Source organism: Bufo bufo, chromosome 11 (assembly GCF_905171765.1).
Source record: "Bufo bufo chromosome 11, aBufBuf1.1, whole genome shotgun sequence".
NCBI classification, from domain to species: domain Eukaryota; kingdom Metazoa; phylum Chordata; class Amphibia; order Anura; family Bufonidae; genus Bufo; species Bufo bufo.
In genome coordinates, this window is record NC_053399.1 from 54050773 (window position 1) to 54074340 (window position 23568).

The window sequence follows — 23568 nt, forward strand, 5'->3', positions numbered from 1 at the left end:
CAGCAGAAACAACAGAAAGCATAGAGTTAAACTGTTGTTGCTGGGCAGGAGTCTAGACCAATCACAGCCAGCCTCATACATATTTGTGTTCACAGAACCGGGAAAAGAAAATATGCCTTTAAGATTCATTATATGAATGTGAGGTAAGCTCAATAACACAGGAAAAAAAACATAAAGCATGTGAGTTAAACTATTGTTGCTGGGCAGGAGTCTAGACTAATCACAGCCTGCCTCAAACACAGCAGGAGTTTTTACCAATCACAGCCAGCCTCACACACAGCCTGTGTGGGAATTTCCCCTAGCAGGAGCTGCTAGAGTCATTATTCACCAGAGAGATGAGCTGAACAGACACATACTCCACTAAGAGCTGTGTTTTATGGAAGCAGAGAGGCCAAAATAGGTATTTAAAACAGTTATATAATGTTCCCACTGTTAATATAGTGATTAGAACTGCATACTGAACCAGTTATATGTGTTTTTACTTACAGTTCCACCAATTGCAAACTACAAAGTTCACAATCCAAATTCAAATTCCATATTGCAATCCAAATTGCATACAACCATACCAGATCATACTCAACCAATCTGAAAAGAGTGATCACTAACTGCATACTGCAAATTGCGATCAAATTCAGATCTCAGACCTCATATATACCCCTCAGAGAGATCATAAAGTGCTTAAATAACTTAAAGTGAGAGTACAGATACTCAAGAGAGAAATATATCCACCATTTTATGTTGAATGACAAGATTGAACAGTTGAACCACCATCTTATGCATACCGCCATTTTGTGATACTTTATTCAACACGTGTTTTGTACATGGACTATCTGCTGCGGAGGCGGCAGTGTTATGTGAAGAAAAGTTGAAGTTAATAAAGAAGTTATTTCAAGCACTTGGTGTGCTCTTTAAACCTACTGTTTTCATAGAATAGCACTAGAAGAATTACAGAGTAATAGACAGTCTGGTTAGACTAAAAGTCAGAGATATCAAAATTCTTCTAATGGCACAGCGCAAAAGGCACTTCATAAGGCTGCGCCAGTCACAATCAGTTCCGACAAGCCATCGGTCAGCCGTTGGGCAAGAAGGTTATCCGGCGTCATCATCTTTTTACGCTTGTACATTTGGGCCACGGAAGCCTGCCTTATGCCAGATGAACGTGACAATGGCATGGTGGAAGGTGGAGTGGAGGACAAATGGAAGGAGAGAGGAGAAGGAGAAGAGGCAGGATGTGGAGCGCAGAGAGTGTGGCTTTGTGGTTTCTGACGGCGTTGCTCCCACTGGGATCGGTGATGGGAGGCCAGGTGCCTTCTTAAGGCGGTCATCCCTAGGTGAGTATTGGGCTTACCGCGACTTATGCGTTGACAGCACAGGCTGCAGATGGCAATACTATTGTCAGCAGCTGTCACATTAAAAAAAGCCCACACTGCGGAGCCATGTGCCGGCGTCCTGGAAGCGCAGATGTGACCGTGCATGGTGGATTGCTCGCTCCACATACATTTGCAGTCTGCTTTTTGCCTCCTGTGCCCTGCGAGCTCTGCCTTCTTCTCCTCCTCCTACCTCTCTGCTGCTCCGTCTCTCCCTCTGAACTCCCCTCCTCTTCCTCTCTTGTGGGCATCCACGTGACGTCCATCGACACATCATCATCCTCACCTTCACCACCACTGACATTTGAGATCTCGGAGTAGGTAGCAACAGTGGGGACCTCCATCCTTGGGCTGATCTGGGTACTGTTGTCAGACCACTGGATGGCGGCCGCTGCTACCACCTCTTCATCATCCGATGTCAAGAATGGCTGCGCATCGGTAAGGTCTGGGAATGGATGGGAAAATAATTCCTCTGACTCCAGTGGAAGGGCAATGGTGGAGGTGGTGGTGGATTTGGGGGTGCACACAGCTAAGAGTGAGGAGGGTGCAGATACAGAGGATGAGGAGGGTGCAGAAGTGGAAGGGTGAGTTAGCCACTCAACCAACTCTGGTGCGTCCTTTGAAGTAATCGCACGCGCCTTCTCCAAATTCCCACTTAGGCTCCGGCCTGGTACACCTGCCCGATCACTACCACCCCTGCAGAACGGCCTGCCTCTTCCTCTGCCTGTCATTTTCAAAATGACCCTGTGCCTAAGTCCCTATAGAAGAGCAGTATTTGTGGAAGCAGGTATATTGCAGGCCTCAATCAATATTTGGTGGAAGCAGGTATATCTAACCCCTTTATAAGTCTTTTTTGGAAGCACCCCTCAATCAGATTTTCTGGGGGGCAACTGGTATATCACACCAGTTGCAATTAGTTGTTCCAATAGCGTTTGTCCTTCTATATAGCTGCGGTATTGCAGCAGAACCACACGCAACTGCTGCACAGTTCAAATGCACTATATAGAAAGTATAGTATAGGTATATAACATCCCTGCCACAATCAGTTTTTTTAGGGGGCAATTAGCATATCACACCCGTTGCAATTAGTTGTTACAATAGCGTTTGTCCCTCTATATAGCTGCGGTATAGCAGCAGAACCGCACACAACTGCTGCACAGTTCAAACGCACTATATAGAAAGTATATTATAGGTATATAACATCCCTGCCACAATCAGTTTTTTTGGGATCTACAGGTATATTACACCCATTGCAATTAGTTGTTCCAATAGCGTTTGTCTCTATTTAGCTGCGGTATCACAGCAGAAACGCATACAACTGCTGCACAGTTCAAATGCACTATATAGAAAGTATATAATAGGTATATAACACCCCTGCCTCAATCAGTTTTTTTTGGGGGGCAATTAGTATATCACATCCGTTGCAATTAGTTGTTCCAATAGCGTTTGTCCCTCTATACAGCTGCGGTATCGCAGCAGAACCACACACAACTGCTGCATAGTTCAAATGCACTATATAGAAAGTATATTATAGGTATATCACACCCCTGCCTCAATCATTTTTTTTTGGGGGGTAACTGGTATATCACACCTGTTGGAATTAATTGTTCCAATAGCATTTGTCCCTCTATATAGCTACGGTATCACAGCAGAACCGCACACAACTGCTGCACAGTGCAAATGCACTATAATATACTTTCTATGTTAGAAAGCAGGGGCGGACATAAGCCGGTGCAGCCGGTTCAGCCCGGCGTGTGAGGGGGCCCATTCATACTAGTAAGCGCATCCAGAAGCGCTCACTAGTATGCAAGAGATCGGCGCTTACTTACCCCTGTGGCTCCGCTTCTTCCCTGGTCTCCTCCAGCCTGACTGCTTACAGCGCGCACTATGACCTGACGCTGTATGCATGAGGACACGGAGAGCAGTGGAGCAGGAGAGGTAAGTTTTAATTATTTATTTTTAGTCTGATCTGAGGTCTGATGGGGCCCTGGGGGTCTGTCACATCGATATGGGGGGCAACTGACATATGGGGGGGGCTGAATAAATAAGCAACTGATCTTGGAGGGGTCCTCCTGAGTAACTGATATGGGGGAGGGGGGGCTGAATAAATAAACAACTTATATTGGGGGGCTCCTCCTGATTAACTGATATAGGGGGGGTCCTGGGCAACTGACATATGGGGGTCTGAATAAATAAACAACTGATATTGGGGGGTCCTCCTGAGTAACTGATATGGGGGGTCCTGGGCAACTGGCATATGGGGGGCCTAAATAAGCAACTGCTATGGGAGGTGGGTCCCCCTGAGCAACTGATATGGGTGGGGGTACTGAGCAAGTGACATATGGGAGGCCTTAATGAGCAACTGATATGGGGGGGTCTGAGCAACTTATATGGGGGCGTGAATGGGCATCTGATATGGGGGGTCCTAAGCAACAGATATGGGGCTATCTGAGCAAGTGACATATGGGGGGCCTGCCTATTTTATATACTGGCAGACATGGGGGAACTATGGAGGGGGAGGAGCACTATGGGGGGCCCTATCTTGTATACGGGCACACATGGGGGGCACTATGGAGGGGGGAGCAATATGGGGGCCCTATCTTATATACTGGAACACATGGGGGGGCATTATGGAGAGGGAGGAGCACCATGGGGACCCTATCTTATATACTAGCACACATGGGGGGCACTATGGAGAAGGGGGGAAAGGAGCACTATGGGGGCATCTTCTGGGGCCCTATCTTATATACTGGCAGACATAGGGGGCAAAATGGAGGGGAGGAGCACTTTAAGGGCCCTACTTTATATACTAGAACACATGGGGGGCACTATGGAGAAGGGGGGAGCACTATGGAGGCATCTACTGGGGAACCTATCTTATATACTGGCACACACGGAGGGCACTATGTAGAAGGGAGGAGATGAACACTATTCGGGTCATTATATTGTGGAATGATACTGGCACACATTATGGGGGAATTTTATACTGGCACATTGTCAGGCACCATGGGGATAAGGGGGGGAACGATATAGGAGTATTTTATACTGGCGCAATTTATACGGCACTATGGTGACCTTGTCTCAACTGGGGGCACTAAGAGGTTTTTTGGGCTCACAGTAAGGAGCATTGCCACACATTATGAGGGTACTATGGGGACATTGGCTCTACAGGGGGCACTAAGAGGAGGTATTTTTTATACTGCCACACAACAGGGCATTTTTATTTTTACTGTAACACATTATAAACAGTACAAAGAAAAAGACACAAATGCAATGGCACTCTGCAACCAGCATTCTGCCCTGCCTCTATGCTGGATGAGGCATTGGTGTACATTTTGGCCAAAGCGTAATAAGCCACTCACCACGTCAAGGTCGCCTCTATGGAGTGGTCCCTAACACTAGTTCCTACCTGTTTATGGGCCATGACAGCCACACAAAGTCCAGGGAATGCAGGTGCAGCATGCACGCCAAGCACACTCTGCTTTTAACCCCGTCCGGTGCCATTACAGCTTTAATCAGATCCAGGGATGCAAGTACCAACATCCATGCTGAGCCCACTATATACTTCTCCTGGAGCCAAATGGCTACTGGTAGGTGCTATTATATGCTATAATTTTTCTTTGTAGTATATATTGGAGGCGTGGCAATCTCCATGCAGTCATGCACACCTGACCAGTCAATCTGTCCTGGAGGCTGGTTTTAAAGTCAGTATAAAACTGAGTCTGCTTATATAACACCTACCAGTAGCCATTTGGCTCCAGGAGAAGTATATAGTGGGCTCAGCATGCATGTTGGTACTTGCATCCCTGGATCCGATGAAAGCTGTAATGGCACCGGACGGGGTTAAAAGCAGAGTGTGCTTGGCGTGCATGCTGCACCTGCATTCCCTGGACTTTGTGTGGCTGTCATGGCCCACAAACAGGTAGGAACTAGTGTTAGGGACCACTCCATAGAGGCGACCTTGACGTGGTGAGTGGCTTATTACGCTTTGGCCAAAATGTACACCAATGCCTCGTCCAGCATAGAGGCAGGGCAGAATGCTGGTTGCAGAGTGACATTGCATTTGTGTCTTTTTCTTTGTATATGTATTTCACCATAGCAATGTGCACCTACATATAGGGTTGTGCTGAATCCCCCACATTTTTTCTTTACATTATAAACAGTATTATTACTACCGGGGGCATTATGGTGGGCTTTATTACAGTTGAGGGCTATGAAGAACATGAATACTAGTATGAACACTATGGGAGCATTATTACTTCTGGGACACAGTGGGAAATTATTAATTTAGGGGCACTATTACTACTACGTGTTGTCTGGTAGATAATTATTTCTATTGGTGGGACTTTGGGGAGCAGTATTACTATGGGGGGCACCCTGGCACGGTATCAGCTTAGCACAATTATTTTTGGGGAACGTTATGTTTACACTATTAGTTTCCTGGGCACTGTTATTTTTTAGGACACTGTGTGCCAATAATTATTGAAGGGGAACTATCTGTGTGTAACTTGTAAAGGGATCACAGTGGGCACAGTATTGGGGGTGGCAGAATGGGGTGTTCAGAAGGTGGGAGGATGATGGAAAATTAGGAAACTAAGATGTATGTCTGTCAAACTCCTCAGAGAGAAGAGATGGCTAAAAAAAATCATCATGGCGGTCTGGTCTGAAAGGAGAAGATGAGGACAGAGAACATCTACATCAAAGGAGGCATCACTAGATGGAAGAGGTATGTGGACCTGTATTTGGTTACCTTCACATCTGCGTTAGTCATTCTGACAGGATTCACTGGATCCAGCTGTCACGGTAGGTAGGTATGCAGGGAAATAACCAAACACAGGGAAGACAACCAGAACAATTTACTAGGCCCAAAAGCTAGGGAGAAAAGGGTCACCTCCTAGCGATCCCTAAGGCTTTCTCTATACTGCTGTGCACATGTGCATACCCTTATCGTGGATATGCACATGCCCTCGTGCCTAAGTCTATATACCCTGTGAAAACCCTGAGCAGTAGGGAAAGAAGAAGAGGCGACCTGCTTCTTCAAACAAGAGGAAGCAAGCGTCTCCCTAGAGGCCTAGATAAAAGACACCAGGGGAAGAAACAGAGAGGACTTATCTTGAGCTGAGCAGGAGCAGACGATCCACAACACATCCAAAGCCCACAGGAATGAACTATAACCCGCACAGGCCACTGGGAGAAGAAGGAATAAATAGCCTTGCTAACAATCAACCCAGTACACCTGAGGGAAGGTGGATCCAGCTCAAACCCAAACCAAAACAAAGAGAAGAGTCAGACATTTGCAGCCAGCCTGGCAGATCTCCGCACATTCACAGGGCAAGGCGTGACACCAGCTGCTGAATGCAGACAGAATGCCCACCGGCCCCATTGACTATAATGGGGTACGGCAGAGATCCGGCCACAATCTTGCAAAAATGCAGAGAATCAGAGGGACACAAACTGCTGCATGCTGCAGTTTGTGTCCGGCCGATTACTTGCATTTTCTGCCGGATCAGGTGGCCGGAGCGTAGTACTGCAGGTGTGAAAGTAGCCTTCCCCTGTATGTTTTGTATTGCTATAAGTAATGTTAGGACGGAATAGGTTAGGTTGTGAATTTGGCTTGGGGGGGGGGGGGGCCCAGGCACATTCTTTGCACAGGGGCCCTCTGCCGTTTGTGTCCACCCCATTAGAAAGTATATTATAAGTATAGCACACCCCTCTGTATATCACACCTATCGATAGCACACCTATACCAGTCCTTAAAAGGACTTTTGTGGTCCTACTTTAGCTAGCGTTTGGTGTCTCTAACAGCCTGTCCCTGCTCCACACAGCAACCTCTCCCTACACTGACAAAGTACAGAATGTAAAATGGCAGCCACTTCGGGTTCTGTTATAGGGTGGGGGTGTGTCCACATGCTGAAACATCTCAATTGGCTGTCCTGTCCCACCTGATGGATGTGTCATGGGTCAAAGTTCGGCGCAATGCAAAAGAATATGGTGTGCGCGAACATCGCCATATGTTCGCATGTTCGGCGGATTGCGAATGCTCAAAGTTTGCTGCGAACCAACCGCCGGGTGAACCGCAAGGCCATCACTACATATGAACATGGGATCAACACAGATGCCTTCAGCTGCCAAGTGCAAATGCTACAGGTCAGCCAGTTTCATAGGTACAAATCTGCTGACATGCCTTTTAGGGCTCATTCACTCGACAGTAGTTCTGGGTCTGCATCCGTTCTGCAATTTTGCAGATCGGGTGTGGATCCATTTATTTTAATGAAGCCGGAAAAAATGTGGACAGTACACCGTGTGCTGTCCGCATCCGTGGTTCCGTTCTGAGGCCCCGCCAAATAAAATAGAGCATGTCCTATTCTTGTCTGCAATCACAGACAAGAATAGGCATTTCTATAATGGGCCTCCTGTTCCATTCCGCAAATTGTGGAACTCACACTGGCGGCCAAAAACACTGCACGGTCGTGTGAGTGCGCCCTTAAATACACATTCTGGAAGTTCTACTTTAAATGGTGTCCGTTATGAAAAATGTCTGTTAATGTGTTTTGTTTTGTTTTCTATTTCAAAGCATTAAGAAATTGTAAAAATGTACCTTAGCAACCATGATTATATCTACTCTGACCATCAGAATTTACACCCTGTTTTTCTCAGCATGGGTTAATTTAAAAATGGAAAGTAGAAGAATCGTTATTAATGGAATAAACAGATCTGCAACAACTGGCTATTTACTCCGCCAGCACAGCAAAACCGGATCCAGGTATATCCCACAGGCTTCAAGTAGAGGGCAGAGGGACAAACCATTTCTTAAACAGATCAATGATTTCCTTCCAAACCCGGATATGCTGCCTCAGCAGTGTCTTCTATCTGAAGCTCACAGGCCTCAGAAATCCACTGCATCTGCTGCTGATGTAGCAGTAGAAACATGTTAGTAGCAGACACAGCAAAGGAGAGAAAAGAGAGCGGTCTCTTCACTTTCTATGGCCAAAACGAATCTTTAGGCTAACAGTAGTATGTAATAGAAAAATAGACCATAAATGACCCTATTACAAAAGAGGGTAAGTACCCACCCAAAAATTTGGGACAAAGTAACGGGCCAACTAATCAAATGACTCGGTACAAGCTCCCGAGTATATGCAGGAACATCAGAAAAATGGAGCTCACACAGTACCAATCTAAAAATATATATATTTTTATTGTAAACAATCTATATGCCATTAAAAAGGGGAAGGAAAGTGACAGAAAAAATCCATCCTGGCGCTGCACACATACCAAAGAAAGTAATAAACGTATCTCAATCGTGTATAATAGCAGCACGTATAAGCAGTAATTAATAAGTTATTCGTTATGAGAAATGAGTCTCGGCGATAATAATCACACTGCCTAAGATGTTAAAGATACTGACACAAGAAAATGCAAATGCCGGGGTAAATACTGAATAAGAACCAGGTAAAAAAGTAACCCCGAACCAGCAAAGCCAGAAAAGAGAATCATCTCAAATAGGTAGTGTGCAGAAACAACCAGGATGGCGCTACCACGACGCGCGTTTCGGTGTACCTTCGTCCCAGGGTAACGCCATCACTGTGAACCAAATGAGAGAGGCAGTAGTTGAACCAAACAGGAACTTTACTTATCAGTTGTAGTCTTTCTATAGGTAGCATTCAATAAAAGTACTTTGTCTTACATGAAGTTGGTAAAGATGATAAAGCTGCAAATCCCAATTAGCAGGCTCTGTGAGGTGATGTATGTAGGTTTCAGGTCAACTTATGCAGGAGTGCTGATGATACTTTACTTGGTTCCTGATATTGCTCTGGCTATTGAGTCTTGCAATAATATGGATCCTCTGGTACTAATAGTATAGAACCTCACGGCAGGCAAACCCTCTGCTCCATTCTTTGAAAAGGTTGTCTGAACTATAGTCAAAGTAGGGCCTAGCCTTGACTCTACAATGTAGGATTACTAAATCCTGCTTCTGGATTCCAAAGGTTCAAGTAGCTTACAGTAGAACAGAGACAAGTCTGTCTCCTCTCCTCCTCCCTCCTAAGGGTACTTTCACACTAGTGTTAAAGTTTTCCGGTATTGAGTTCTGTCCTAGGGGCTCAATACCGGAAAAAAACTAATCAGTTTTGTCCCAATGCATTCTGAATGGAAAGCAATCCGTATAGTATGCATCAGGATGTCTTCAGTTCTGTCACTTTTACGGTATTTGGAGAGAAAATACTGCAGCATGCTGCGGTATTTTCTCAGACCAAAATTCCAGAACAGGATCCTGATCACTCTGTAAATGACATGCGTTTGCATACAGTTTTCCTGATCAGGCAGGCAGTTCAGGCAACTGAACTGCCTGCTGGAATCAAACAACGCAAGTGTGAAAGTACCCTAACTCCTAATTTCCCTTAAAGGGTTTCTACCACTTCGTTTTCACATATTTAGCTGTCAGACACTAGCGATCCGCTAGTGTCTGCTCTACCAAACCATCCTAATATAATAGGTTTTGAGGCAGCCGTTTTGCTAAAAAAGGAACTTATATCGATATGCTAATGAGCCTCTAGGTGCTATGGGGGCGTCATTAGCACCTAGAGGCTTGGTCTACCTTCATAAACTGCCGCCGCCCAGCGCGTCCCTCCAGGCCGCCCATCTCCTCCAGAATGCGATCCTCCCTGTGAACGTATGTATTCGGCGCATGCGCAGTGAATGTCTGACCGCTTCCCTGCTCAGACATCTCCACTGCGCCTGTTCCTCGGAGCACTATGACGTCATCGGCGCAGGCGCAGTGGAGATGTCTGAGCAGGGAAGCGGTCAGACATTCACTGCGCATGCGCCGAATACATCCGTTTTTCAGGGAGGATCGCATTCCGGAGGAGATGGGCGGGCTGGAGGGACGCGCTGGGCAGCGGCAGTTTGTGAAGGTAGACCGAGCCTCTAGGTGCTAATGACGCCCCCATAGCACCTAGAGGCTCATTAGCATATCAATAAAAGTTCTTTTTTTAGCAAAACGGCTGCCCCAAAACCTATTATATTAGGATGGTTTAGTAGAGCAGACACTAGCGGATCACTAGTGTCTGACAGCTAATTATGTGAAACGAAGTGATAGAAACCCTTTAACTTCCTGTGGCTGACCTATATAAATGGTGTTATAGTGACCTTTAGTGTTGGTAGTATGTAATGAATTTCACCAGCCTCTAATAGGAATTTGACAGCATTGATAAAGGAAATTACAGTGATTTATGAAAGATGACATGTAAAGAGCATTGCGACACAGTGAGGGGAATTGTCTGGGAAAACAGGTATTTTCCTCCCAGCGTATGCTGCTGGGCTGATTGGCAGCCAGGTGGGGTCAAATACCAGACTGGATTTTAATTGCCTGTCCGAGTTTTTGGCAGCACCTGGCTGTCCTTAAAAAGGCAGCTGTGCTCAGCAGCAGGATCTCTGTGTTGGAATCTGAGGCTTGGTGCCAGGTTGGATGGCTGAGACCCATTGGCCAAGGAAACAGGCCCCCAAAAGCCTGCCGTGGACTGCTGGAGGCAGAACTGACATCAAGGTCACTTGCCTTATATGAACTTTCCAATTTGTGTGAAGTAACACCAAGATGTACTTTCCATTGTGAAGTAAACACCAAGACTGCAAAGTAACGCATTGTTTTGTGCATTTGCCTCAAGTGTGAATAAACACTGAAGTTTTGCATTAAGAACTTGTCTTTTGCCTCTGTACTGTGTCTGCTTTCCCTATCTACCAGAGCGAAAGCCCACAATTGGTGAAGGATGCGGGTAAGTGCAGTGAGGCAGGCGTGATCGCCAAAGTATTGTTGTTTTTCATTTTTGCTCCGGGCACGGTTGTATGTCTTGCATTAAACCCGCTAAATTTCAAACCGTGACCCTCGACAAAATGGAGGCCATAATGAAGGCTCTTGTGGAGGCTAACCAGCAGCAGCTAGAAACTAACCTGCAACAAGGGGAGGCTAACAGGCAGCAGCAAGAAACAAACCAGCTGCTGTTACAACACGAGATGGCTATACAGACGGAAGGAACATCCCAAAGCGTCCATGATGTCCGGAAAGCAGTCCGTGTGGCAATCCCCAAGATGACACCCTTAGATGACGTTGAAACCTACCTGGCGATGTACGAGAAGGTGGCCACAAGGGAGATGTTTTCCTGAGTAGGGCTACCTAAAGAGGTTCCGACTGACGAGGGGACCCCTTTTATGTCCAAGGTCATGATTGAACCCTGTAAGTTACGGCACATCAAACAGCTACGGATGTCCAATTATCATCCGCAAACTGACGGCCTGGTAGAAATGCAATGACCAGGAACGGGTACACGCTGATGGCAGTGGGTCAGGATATGGGTAGAAAATAGTTAGTAGTTTGTTCTTGACGCCAATTGCAGCGTGCGCAGGGTACTATCACAGGGCCCTCCCAAGGTGTTATAATGCACGTCCCAGGTTAGGAATGCCAGAGTGGTGTAATTGCCTATAATGTCTCTGTATTGTGATGATAATGGTGTCAACTGTGTCTCCTACCTGGGTACAGCTGGACTCCTGACTCCTGGCTCACTTTCAATAAATTGAGTGTAGTGATAGTAGGAGTAATAGAGGGATTTTGCAGCAGAAATTGATGTCCAGACCTTTAGATGAAGTTCAAACTTGGCTTTACTGAAGATAACTTTTATCCAAGTAAAATACAGCTTTGGTCTTTAATCCCAGCAGGTTTTGGCAGCTGAGCAGGATATGGCTTCTCCTAGGTCTCTGGAATTTACTCACAGATAGGCTCACAGGGAATGCTTTCGTCCTGCAACTCTGGAGATTGTCTGCTTTCTTCATCCAGCCGAGGCTGAGGGTTCTCTGGCTGGGGAGGTGATCAATGACTCAGCCGAGACAAGATCCTGGCTTTCTTCCCTATACAAGGGATCTCCTAAACACACACTCTACCCCTAGCAGGGGGTGGGCTACACTCAACATAACTTCCTTCTCCACCCAAGGTGCAGGATGTGGGAGCAGTCCACACCTCCACAGAGGGGAAGCTAAACTGAAATAATCCATTCCAGTTTAGATAAGCTAAACTGAAACTAATTCCTTACCAATCCATTGCTGCCACCTGCTGGTGAACATGGAAAATTACAAGGAAATTTACATTTAACATAGTTTTTAATGCACAGCTGAGAAGACATGAGTAAAATCATATCAGATGACAAGGTAAAGGCTCTTAGGAGATAGTAGCGGGGTAGAGGCGTGTCGTAACACAACTCTGGGGTGTTACAGAAAGGTTTAACCATACATTAAAAAACATGTTAAAAAGAGTGGTGTCTAAGGATGGGAAGGACTGGGACCTCCTTTTGCCCTATCTTATGTTCGCAGTGCGAGAGGTGCCCCAGGCCTCTACTGGGTTCTTGCCCTTCGAATTGCTATATGGCAGACATCCTCGACATAGCCAAAGAGGTGTGGGAGCAACAACTCACCCCATATAAAAGTATTATTGAATACGTCACCCAGATGCAGGATCATATGGAAATAGTGCTGTCTCTTGTAAGAGAGCATATGGAGGCAGCCCAGCAAACTCAAAGTTGGGTCTATAATCGGCAGGCTCGGGTCCGGATCTTTAACCCGGGAGATCGGGTTTTGGTTTTGGTACTGACGGTGGACAGTAAGTTCCTAGCTAGGTGGCAAGAACCCTACGAAGTAATCAAAAAAGCTGGAGAGGTAAACTAAAAAGTACACAAGCCAGGGTGGCAAAAGCTGAAGCAGGTGTACCATGTGAATTTACTCAAACCTTGGAAAGATAGGTAGACCGGTACTGACGACAGCCCGCGGCTGAGTTTTCTAGGGGAAAAAGTTCCGTCCCTTGGTCTGATGCAAGGGAAGCGGTTGCCACAGTGAAAATTGCTGACAGCCTCTCCTCTAAACAGACTCAGGAGGCCAGGGAGTACGTCAGCAAGAACACGGATGTGTTTTCAGACCTCCCCGGACGCACTTCCACAATTTAGCATGACATTGTCACTGAGCCTCAGGCAAAAGTCCAGTTAAAACCATACCGGGTACCCAAGGCTCGGCAACAAGCCATCTCGGAGGAAGTGCAGCTAATTCTGCAACTAGACATTATTGAGGAGTCTACAAGTTAGTGGGCCATTCCTATAGTTTTTTACAAAACCGGACGGGATGTTACGGATCTGTAACGATTTTCGTAAACTAAACTAAACTTCCAAATTCGATGCGTATCCCATGCCCCGGGTGGATGAGCTTATCGAGAGGTTAGGACAAGCCCGGTATTTTTCTGTTTTGGACCTCACCAAAGGGTACTTGCAGGTACCCTTGACGGAGGCTGCCAGAGAGAAAACTGCCTTCATCACACCAGAGGGGCTGTACCAATATAAGGTGTTACCCTTTGTTCTGCATGGCGCCCCTGCCACTTTTCAATGACCTTTGGACATTTGCTTCATCCACATAGTCGGTACGCTTCGGCTTACCTGGACGATATTGTCATCCACAGTACCAACTGGGAAAGTCACCTACCCAAAGTGCAGGCTGTAGTGGACTCCCTTCGGAAGGCTGGACTAACCGCTAACCCCAAAAAATGTGTGATAGGGTTAGAGGAGACTAAATACCTGGGGTATATCATTGGGCACTGAGTCATCAAACCCCAAGTGAACAAAATAGAGGCCATATGGAATTGGCCCCGACATGTCACTACTAGACAAGAACAGTCGGTCTTGGGAATGGTGGGCTATTACAAGAGGTTTGTCCCTCACTTTGCTACGGTGGCCACGCCATTGACAGGGCCTTTGAAGGGACACAGGTCAGTGATGGTTCGCTGGGATGATCAAGCGGAAGGGGCTTTCTCCACTTTGAAGTCGGCTCTGTGCGGGTTCCCGGTTTTGGTGATGCCCGACTTCAAAAAGGAATTTATAGTAAAGACTGATGCCTCCAAAGTAGGCCTCGGTGCTGTACTGTCTCAAGAAATCAACGGGGAGGAGCATCCTATTGTCTTCCTCAGCCGTAAGCTCATCCCAGCCGAGACCAGGTACAGTATAGTGGAGAGAGAGTGCCTGGCTATCAAGTGGGCACTCAAGTCTCTCCGTTATTATTTGTTGGGGAGAAAATTCCGCCTGATAACCGACCACTCCTCTCTCAATTGGATGAGCCAGGTTAAAGACAGAAATGCCCAGGTCACCAGATGGTTCCTTTCCCTACAGAACTTTAAATTTACAGTGGAACACAGGGCAGGCCGGTTGCACAGTGATACAGTGAGGGGAATGCTCTGGGAAAACAGGTATTTTCCTCCCAGTGTGTGCTGCTGGGCTGATTTGCAGCCACCTGGGCTCAAATACCGGACTGGATTTTAATTGTCGGTCCGGGTTTTTGGCAGCACCTGGCTGTCCTTAAATAGGCAGCTGGGCTCAGCAGCAGGATCTCTGTGTTGGGATCTGAGGCTTGGTGCCAGGTTGGAGGGCTGAGACCCATGGACTATGGAAACAGGCTCCCTAAAGCCTGTCGTGGACTGCTGGGGGTAGAACTGACATCAAGGTGACTTGTCTTATATGAACTTTCAAATTTGTGTGAAGTTACACCAAGATGTACCTTCCATTGTGTGTGAAGTAAACACCAAGACTGCAAAGTAACGCATTGTTTTGTGCATTTGCCTCAAGTGTAAATAAACACTGAAGTTTTGCGTTAAGAACTTGTCTTTTGCCTCTGTCATGCGTCCGCTTACCCTATCTACCAGAGCGAAACCCCACAGCATAAAGCAATTTGCAGTGGCCCATACACACATAAGTGGGACACTACACACATAGGACATCATTTGTAGATTTGCTGCAGATTCCACCCTGCACATTGCAAAAGGTGAGATTCTGCAATGATAATAGCAGCAAAGTGGAGGAAATATTTCCACTGCAGTTTACGATTGTTTCCTAGCACTACACAATGGTACTTGATGAGCCAAACCCCTTAATGAAGAAAGGGGGAATTGACATATATCATTGGTGGTGCCTATGATGGGTTGAGGAGGTTTGCCGTTATGACCAATGAATGCCCCACTTGCCATTCTTACAGTAATAAAAGATCATTACAAAGATCTCTGTTTTGTCCATTCATATACATATATATTTTTTTTAAATATCTTTATTTCACATATAATCACTGTTAACACCATATTTATAAAACACATTATAAAGAGTATTATGGAGCATCCCCCCTCCCCCCCAGACCCTCTGGTCCATTCATATTTTTGCATGTTGCAATTAGATCACCCTAAGCCATTCATCCTACATGTGAACAGCATTTATGGAAACAGGAAATCACGGACCACTGGGCGGTTTCTGTACCCAGTCTTGACCACCTCTGCTGCATCCACCCTGTGCTAGTTTGGGAATACCATTATAGACATAGATACAGTACAGACCAAAAGTTTGGACACACCTTCTCATTCAAAGAGTTTTCTTTATTTTCATGACTATGAAGGCATCAAAACTATGAATTAACACATGTGGATTTTTTATACATAACAAACAAGTGTGAAACAACTGAAAATATGTCATATTCTAGGTTCTTCAAAGTAGCCACCTTTTGCTTTGATTACTGCTTTGCACACTCTTGGCATTCTCTTGATGAGCTTTAAGAGGTTGTCCCCTGAAATGGTCTTCCAACAGTCTTGAAGGAGTTCCCAGAGATGCTTAGCACTTATTGGCCCTTTTGCCTTCACTCTGCAGTCCAGTTCACCCCAAACCATCTCGATTGGGTTCAGGTCCGGTGACTGTGGAGGCCAGCTCATCTGGCGCAGCACCCCATCACTCTCCTTCATGGTCAAATAGCCCTTACTTTCAAAGTTTTCCCAATTTTTCGGCTGACTGACTGACCTTAATTTCTTAAAGTAATGATGGCCACTCGTTTTTCTTTACTTAGCTGCTTTTATCTTGCCATAATACAAATTCTAACAGTCTATTCAGTAGGACTATCAGCTGTGTATCCACCTGACTTCTCCTCAACGCAACTGATGGTCCCAACCCCATTTATAAGGCAAGAAATCCCACTTATTAAACCTGACAGGGCACACTTATGAAGTGAAAAACATTTCAGGGGACTACCTCTTGAAGCTCATCAAGAGAATGCCAAGAGTGTGCAAAGCAGTAATCAAAGCAAAAGGTGGCTACTTTGAAGAACCTAGAATATGACATATTTTCTGTTGTTTCACAGTTGTTTGTTATGTATATAATTCCACATGTGTTAATTCATAGTTTTGATGCCTTCAGTGTGAATCTACAATTTTCATAGTCATGAAAATAAAGAAAACTCTTTGAATGAGAAGGTGTGTCCAAACTTTTGGTCTGTACTGTATATGTCCTCCCAGAGGAGAAACCCACATCTATCAGATATGTATGGCAGTCCACAGGTAACTTTGACCCAATCTGAGTATGTACTATTATTAACCACCCTCTGTTTCCTATCACAGAGCCAGTTAACCCATTAACACAGATTTTATCCCTAGACCTAGAATTCTCATTTTGTGTACTAACCTTTTATGTAGCACAATAGCAAAAGTCTAGATACACAACATCCAGATTTAAAAACTAAAGCAAAATTCAATTAACCCCTTAAGGACCCTGCCATATTTCACCTTAAGGACCAGGCCATTTTTTGCAAATCTGACGTGTCACTTTATGTGGTGATAACTTTAAACACTTTTATTTATCCAGGCCATTCTGAGATAGTTTTCTCGTCACATATTGTACTTAATGACAGTGGTAAAATTAAATAAAATTTTTTATTTTTATTTATAAAAAATACCAAATTAAAAAATTTCTATTTCTCTACTTTTATTATAGATAGTAATACCTCCAAAAATTGTTATTACTAGCATTTATCGAGCATGCTCGGCCAAACACCAGTTCGGCTCGAGCATCTGAATGCTCGGCACATGGCAGTATTCTCCCCGCACGTTTGTTGGCTGCTATGTAGCCAATAAACGTGCAGGTAAGTGCTGCCCTTCACTGTAATGCCATAGTCATGTTGGTTACTGGCATTACAGTGATTGGCTGGCCGGAACGGGTCATCGGGTGCTATATAGCACCCGATGACACGTGTTCGGCTCAGTGTTAGTCAGGGAGAGCTGTGCTGAAGAAGGGAAGGATAGTGTAGGGATTGAAAAAAAATGTTTTTAAGTTTAAAGACTTGTCAGAGACCCAACAGTCCATTTAAGGACTATTGTGGTGTGTGGCAGCAGCAATATCTATTTTTAGCACAACCTGCGCTAAATAGTGTGCAATAGTTAGGCCACTGCAGACAGCGACATTATCTGCGCTAGATCTCCTGTGTAATGTGTGCGCATCCCAAAAATATCTGTGACATCCGGTGTGCTTTTTCCGTAGACGGTGTTCGCTGCGGACAGTGACATTAGCTGCCCTACATCCCCTTTGTAACGTGTGAACATCCAAAAAATATCATTGACATCCAGTGTGCTTTTTCCGTAGACGGTGTCCGTTGCGGACAGTGACATTACCTGGGGTACATCTCCTGTGTAAAGTTTCCACATCCCAAATACCTGTGACATTCCCTGTAATTTTTTTATAAGCCGCTGGTGACATCAGCGACATTATCTGCGGTATTTCTCCTGTGTAACATCTCCACATCCCAAATACCTGTGACATTCCCTTTAATTTGTTATTAGACGCTGGTGACAGCATTGACATTATTTGCAGTATACCTCCGGTGTGACGTTTCTACATCCCAAATACCTGTGACATTCCCTGTAGCATGTGTGTTGTTTGAATGCTGTTGTGTCCTACTCCATGAAAATGTGCAATGAACAGAGGGAAGCTGTGCTGTGGTATGCATGGTTTCCCCTCTTTGCAGATTAATCCTGTCCTAGGATTCTTCTGCAAGATTGGATAACACCAATCGGCCCTTTCATCGTCAGTAGCTGAGGACTGGAGATGCACAAGCATCTGAGTTAACTCAAGTGAAGGAGGTACTAAATTCACTTCTTGGCGTCCACGTCTGCCAGGACATTGCCTTGGGACACATGATCTTTACCACCAGTATGCGCCCTGCAGTGGACAATTGCAATCTGTGAGGGCAATCTTATGGCTTCTAAAAGTTGTATGACAAGTTGTGAATGTGAGATGTGCTTACCATCAGCTGCAATGAATCCTCTCCTTTGTCAAATGACCCCATGGTCCCAGACCACTCCATGTGTGTACCTGCTGTCAGTGTAAATGGTGACTGGCTTGCCTTCATGTAGTATGCATGCTCTCGTGAGTGCAATTAATTCTGCTGCTTGTGCAGATTGGTATATGATGGGTCTGGCTTCCAGGACAACATTGGGTAGCCTAACAATAGCATATCCTGCATGATAAGTGTCGTCATTTGGTCTGCTGCAGGATCCATTAACAAAAACATCAGGAGCCCCTTCTACTGGTACAGATTGTAAATCAGAGCGGGGTGATGTCTCATGTTGTATGGTGTGTATACAATCATGTGCCTCTGTCAAGTGATCCTCAGGTCCTTTAAGTCCTAATAGGGCATTCAAGATAGGTGCTGGACCTGAGGTGTGTGTTGCGTATTTGATTTGGAGGGAGGGATTACTGAGGAGTAGAATCTCATATCCAGATAGTCTCTGTGCGGACATGTGCTGTGTGTGTATGCCCCCGAGAAGGCCCACTACATCATGTGTGGTGTACAGGATAGTCTCATGTCCCATTGTGAGTGGCGTTGCAAGCTCAACCATCATAGCACAGGCCGCAAGAGATCTCAGACAGGCCGGCATTCCTTGGATGAATGCCGGAACCACCTTTGAGAAAAAGGCACAAGGACGTAACTTGCCTCCGTGATATTGTGTCAGCACACCCGCCATGGTTTTACAATTTTGACGAGCATATACGTGGAATGTGAGTTTGTAGTCAGGGAGGCCCAAACCCGGACTTGTCATTAAAGAACATTTCAAATATTCAAATGCATTAAACATTTCCTCAGACCACCTGATGAGATCTGGCATGTCTGCCAGAGTGGCTTGTCTCATTACATTGTCATAGTAGGAGCAATCAGGAATCCATTGTCTGCAGTAGTTTATCATACCAAGGAAAGATAACATTTATTTCTTGGTGTGCGGGGTGACCAGGCCCGCAACAGACTGGACCATTGCATTTTCTTGCGTGACACCTTGTGTTCACTACAGGTGAATCAGCATATCCCTGGGGCATCCTGCACCAGGTGAGTTGACGACCCTCAAAGGAAAAAGCAAAAAAGGAGTATGGTCTGCTTGTCAACCAGGATAGAGAAGAAAGCATTCTTCAGGTCTATCACGCTGAAACATACAGCATCTGCAGGGATGGTTGAGAGCAACTGAGAAATGTCTCGGCTGTCTCTGTTTACTCACAGTGTTGGCTCCTGAACTTTTGTAACTATGTGTGGGGGTCTGTATCTTCCTGATCTCAAAGCATCCCGCTGCCTCCTTCTCATATAAGTGTTTCTCAAAGTCTTGTATTTTGTCTGAGGTCCATGAGAAAACACTCTGCTTTACAGTCAGCATGAGATTGGGAAGGAGAACTAGGCTGTCACTATTTGCAGTCTGCAGCCCCTAGTTGGGAGGGGGAAACTCACACTTAGATTTTCCTCCACCCACAGTAAGAAAATTCACCAAATGACAGAGTGATAATATTACAGTGAGATATGTTCTTACACTTACCACCAGAACAATAGCTCTCACACAAACAGATGAATCTTAACACTCTATATATCTTATCACTTTATAGTAATAGTAATCTTATCTATATGGATCAAACCAAGGTAGGTCAGTCTCCCTGAGACTGTTCTCTTACATGTACCCCTGGTACTAAAAAATCTCTGTCGACAGTTAGATAAAGTAAATAGATCTCTCTGAGATCCTATGATGTGTCCCTGACACAAACCAACTTACGGATAGATCTCCCTGAGACTCTATGCCGTGCGTGGCACTCCAAGAGCCGGCCTTATTCATGAAAGTACTCTAAGTACTTATTATAAACTCCCTGAGTCTATTTTTAAGGCTTAACAATGTATCCTGGATGCATAATATAAAAAAAACTCATGGGTAAAGATGTGGCCAGTGCCCTCGGACCAGGCAGTGGACAAAAGGGATGTCTCTCTTACCGGACACGAGGATGGCCTTCTCTATCCTGGACGGAGCGCCCAAACTGAAAGGATTTGGACCTTTCTGGACCTCTACGACCACCTTGGTTTGATGTCACTGACGTCAGGAGAGATATTTCTCAGCTAGCAATAACATAACACACACTTTGCTATATAATATATCATCTAAAAATGTAACCCCGATCCAGATACAATTGTTGCAAAAAGGTTTATCCTTTAGTCCAACTTAAGCTTTTGATAGCTTTCAATTTGACATGGATTGTCAACGTTTTTATAGGAGTATACGTTTAAAGGCGCATTTTGCAACTAAGGATATGCCGGTCTCTGCACCCATTCCACCTGCACATGATTGCTTGACATTAAACCAATTTGGTTTGAGACTGAAAAGTAACTTTCAGCCTCCAAAAATACATCATCCAGCAGAGACCTACATATCTTTGGTGCAGAGAGATTTTAATGTTATTATGTCGGATTTCCAACACGAGGGTTTAGTTTTTGCGCATAATTTATCCAAGGAGGAAAGACATGCATTAACCTCCTCAGGACCGCCGTACGCAGGATTGCGTCTTTGCGGCGGTCCTGTTGTTCTGGGTGGACGCGCCGGTGCGTCCTCTCGCGAGACGCGAGATTTCGTGCATTGCCGGCCCGCGCATGCGCATCGCGGGCCGGCAAAAGTTAAAGAAGTATTTCGTCACCAGCCTGCCAGCCACGATCATTGGCTGGCAGGCTGGCGATTTTCAAAAAATCAAATCAGAAGCCAGATAACAGATCATATTAGTAAATATGATCTGTTATATGGCTTCTCTGCTTCTCTGCTGGTCCTTTTCGTCGGTTGGATCCAGCAGAGAAGCAGACATCACTGTGAGTACCCACCAACACTACACCTTAGCCCCTGATCACCTTCCATCACCCCCATCATCCTAATTAACCCCTTGATCGCCCCCTGTCAATCACTTAGTGAAAGACAAAAAGTGATCAGTGTAAACTGTCACTTTTTTTTTCTCACTAGTATTGGCTGTTAGGTTTTAGGGATAGTTTAGGCTCCTTGGTTAGGTAGTTAGCGTCAGTTAGCGCCCAGCCCACCGCACCGCAGTCACTTTTATTCGCTAATCAGCATTTGTACTTTTATAGTATCTGTAAGTGATCAAAACTGATCACGGTCAGATCTATAATAGTATTAGTGTCACCTTAGTTCGCCCTCCACTCAAAACGCAGTGTTTGCCCGATCAGGCCTGATCGGTCGCCCACACGTGCGTTCACCCACGCCCGCCCCACCGCAGTGACAAAAAAAAATTCGTTTTTTGATCACTGCACATTCACTTTACACGCACTGCGGCGATCAAAAAATCAGTTTTGATATTTTTTATCAACCGCAGCGGCCTCCGGTACTTCGCTAGCCTCCCCTTTGTAAGACAGGCTTGCTTTTTTTCTTGGGTAGTCTCAGGGAATACCCCTAAATTTAGTAGTCCAAAATGTCAAACAGGGGGTATTCTTCTGAAGAGGCCTACAGGATTCTGACCCAGTCGGATGAGGAGTGGGAACCCTCATCTGACGAATCTAGCGGGTCAGAATATGAACCTGTGGAAAGCAGTGGCTCTCTGACCCAAAGTTCGGACGAGGAGGTGGAGGTCCCTGGCAGCACCAGGCGTACCCGGCCCCGTGTCGCTAGACCACAGGTTATGCAGGATCCGCTTTAAGAGCAGCAGAGTGGGGCTGTCGCTGCCGGATCACGTGGTGAGGCATACACCAGCAGCGCAGCCCTTCCTGGACCTATTACCAGCACTGCCGTACAACATGGTGACGTGGCGAGCACCAGAAGGGCAGTTGAAGCTGGTACGGTGGCACGTGCACTAGTTACCCCGTCGCAGCCACCGCGCAGACAGGCCCGTAGAGCCCCTAGAATCCCTGAGGTGCTGGCAAACCCTGATTGGCAGTCACCAACTTCAGCCGCACCTGTAGTTCCCCCTTTCACCGCCCAGTCTGGAGTTCGGGTTGAGACGGCTCAAATCGGTTCGGCCCTGGGATTTTTTGAGCTGTTCTTGACTGCGGAGCTCTTGGACTTAGTCGTGGCAGAGACAAACCGGTATGCCACACAATTTATATCCGCCAACCCGGGAAGCTCTTATGCCCAGTCTTTCCGGTGGAAACCAGTCCAAGTTTCCGAACTTAAAATTTTTCTGGGCCTTCTCCTCAACATGGGTCTAACTAAAAAGCATGAATTGCGGTCATATTGGTCCACGAACCCGATTCATCACATGCCCATGTTCTCTGCTGCTATGTCCAGGACACGATTTGAGACCATCCTGCGTTTCCTGCACTTTAGCGACAACACCACCTCCCGTCCCAGAGGCCACCCAGCTTTTGACCGGCTCCACAAAATTCGGCCCCTCATAGACCATTTCAACCAGAAATTTGCAGATTTGTATACCCCCGAGCAAAACATCTGCGTAGACGAGTCCCTAATACATTTTACCGGGCGCCTTGGCTTCAAACAATACATCCCAAGCAAGCGTGCCCGGTATGGGGTCAAATTGTATAAGCTCTGTGAAAGGGCCACAGGCTATACCCACAAATTTCGGATCTATGAGGGAAAAGATCAGACCCTGGAGCCGGTCGGTTGCCCTGACTACCTGGGGAGCAGTGGGAAGACAGTCTGGGACTTGGTGTCACCCTTATTCGGCAAGGGGTACAATCTTTATGTGGACAATTTTTACACAAGTGTGGCCCTCTTTAGGCATTTGTTTCTAGAACGGATTTGCGCCTGTGGCACCGCGCAAACTAGTCGCGTGGGCTTCCCCCAACGGCTTGTAACCACCCGTCTTGCAAGGGGGGAGAGGGCTGCCTTGTGTAACGAAGAACTGCTCGCGGTGAAATGGAGAGACAAGCGTGACGTTTACATGCTCTCCTCCATTCACGCAGACACGACAATCCAAATTGAAAGGGCAACCCGTGTCATTGAAAAGCCCCTCTCAGTCCACGACTATAATGCGCTCATGTTAGGGGTGGACTTCAATGACCAGATGTTGGCTCCCTATTTAGTTTCCCGCAGAACCAGACGCTGGTATAAGAAGGTGTCTGTATATTT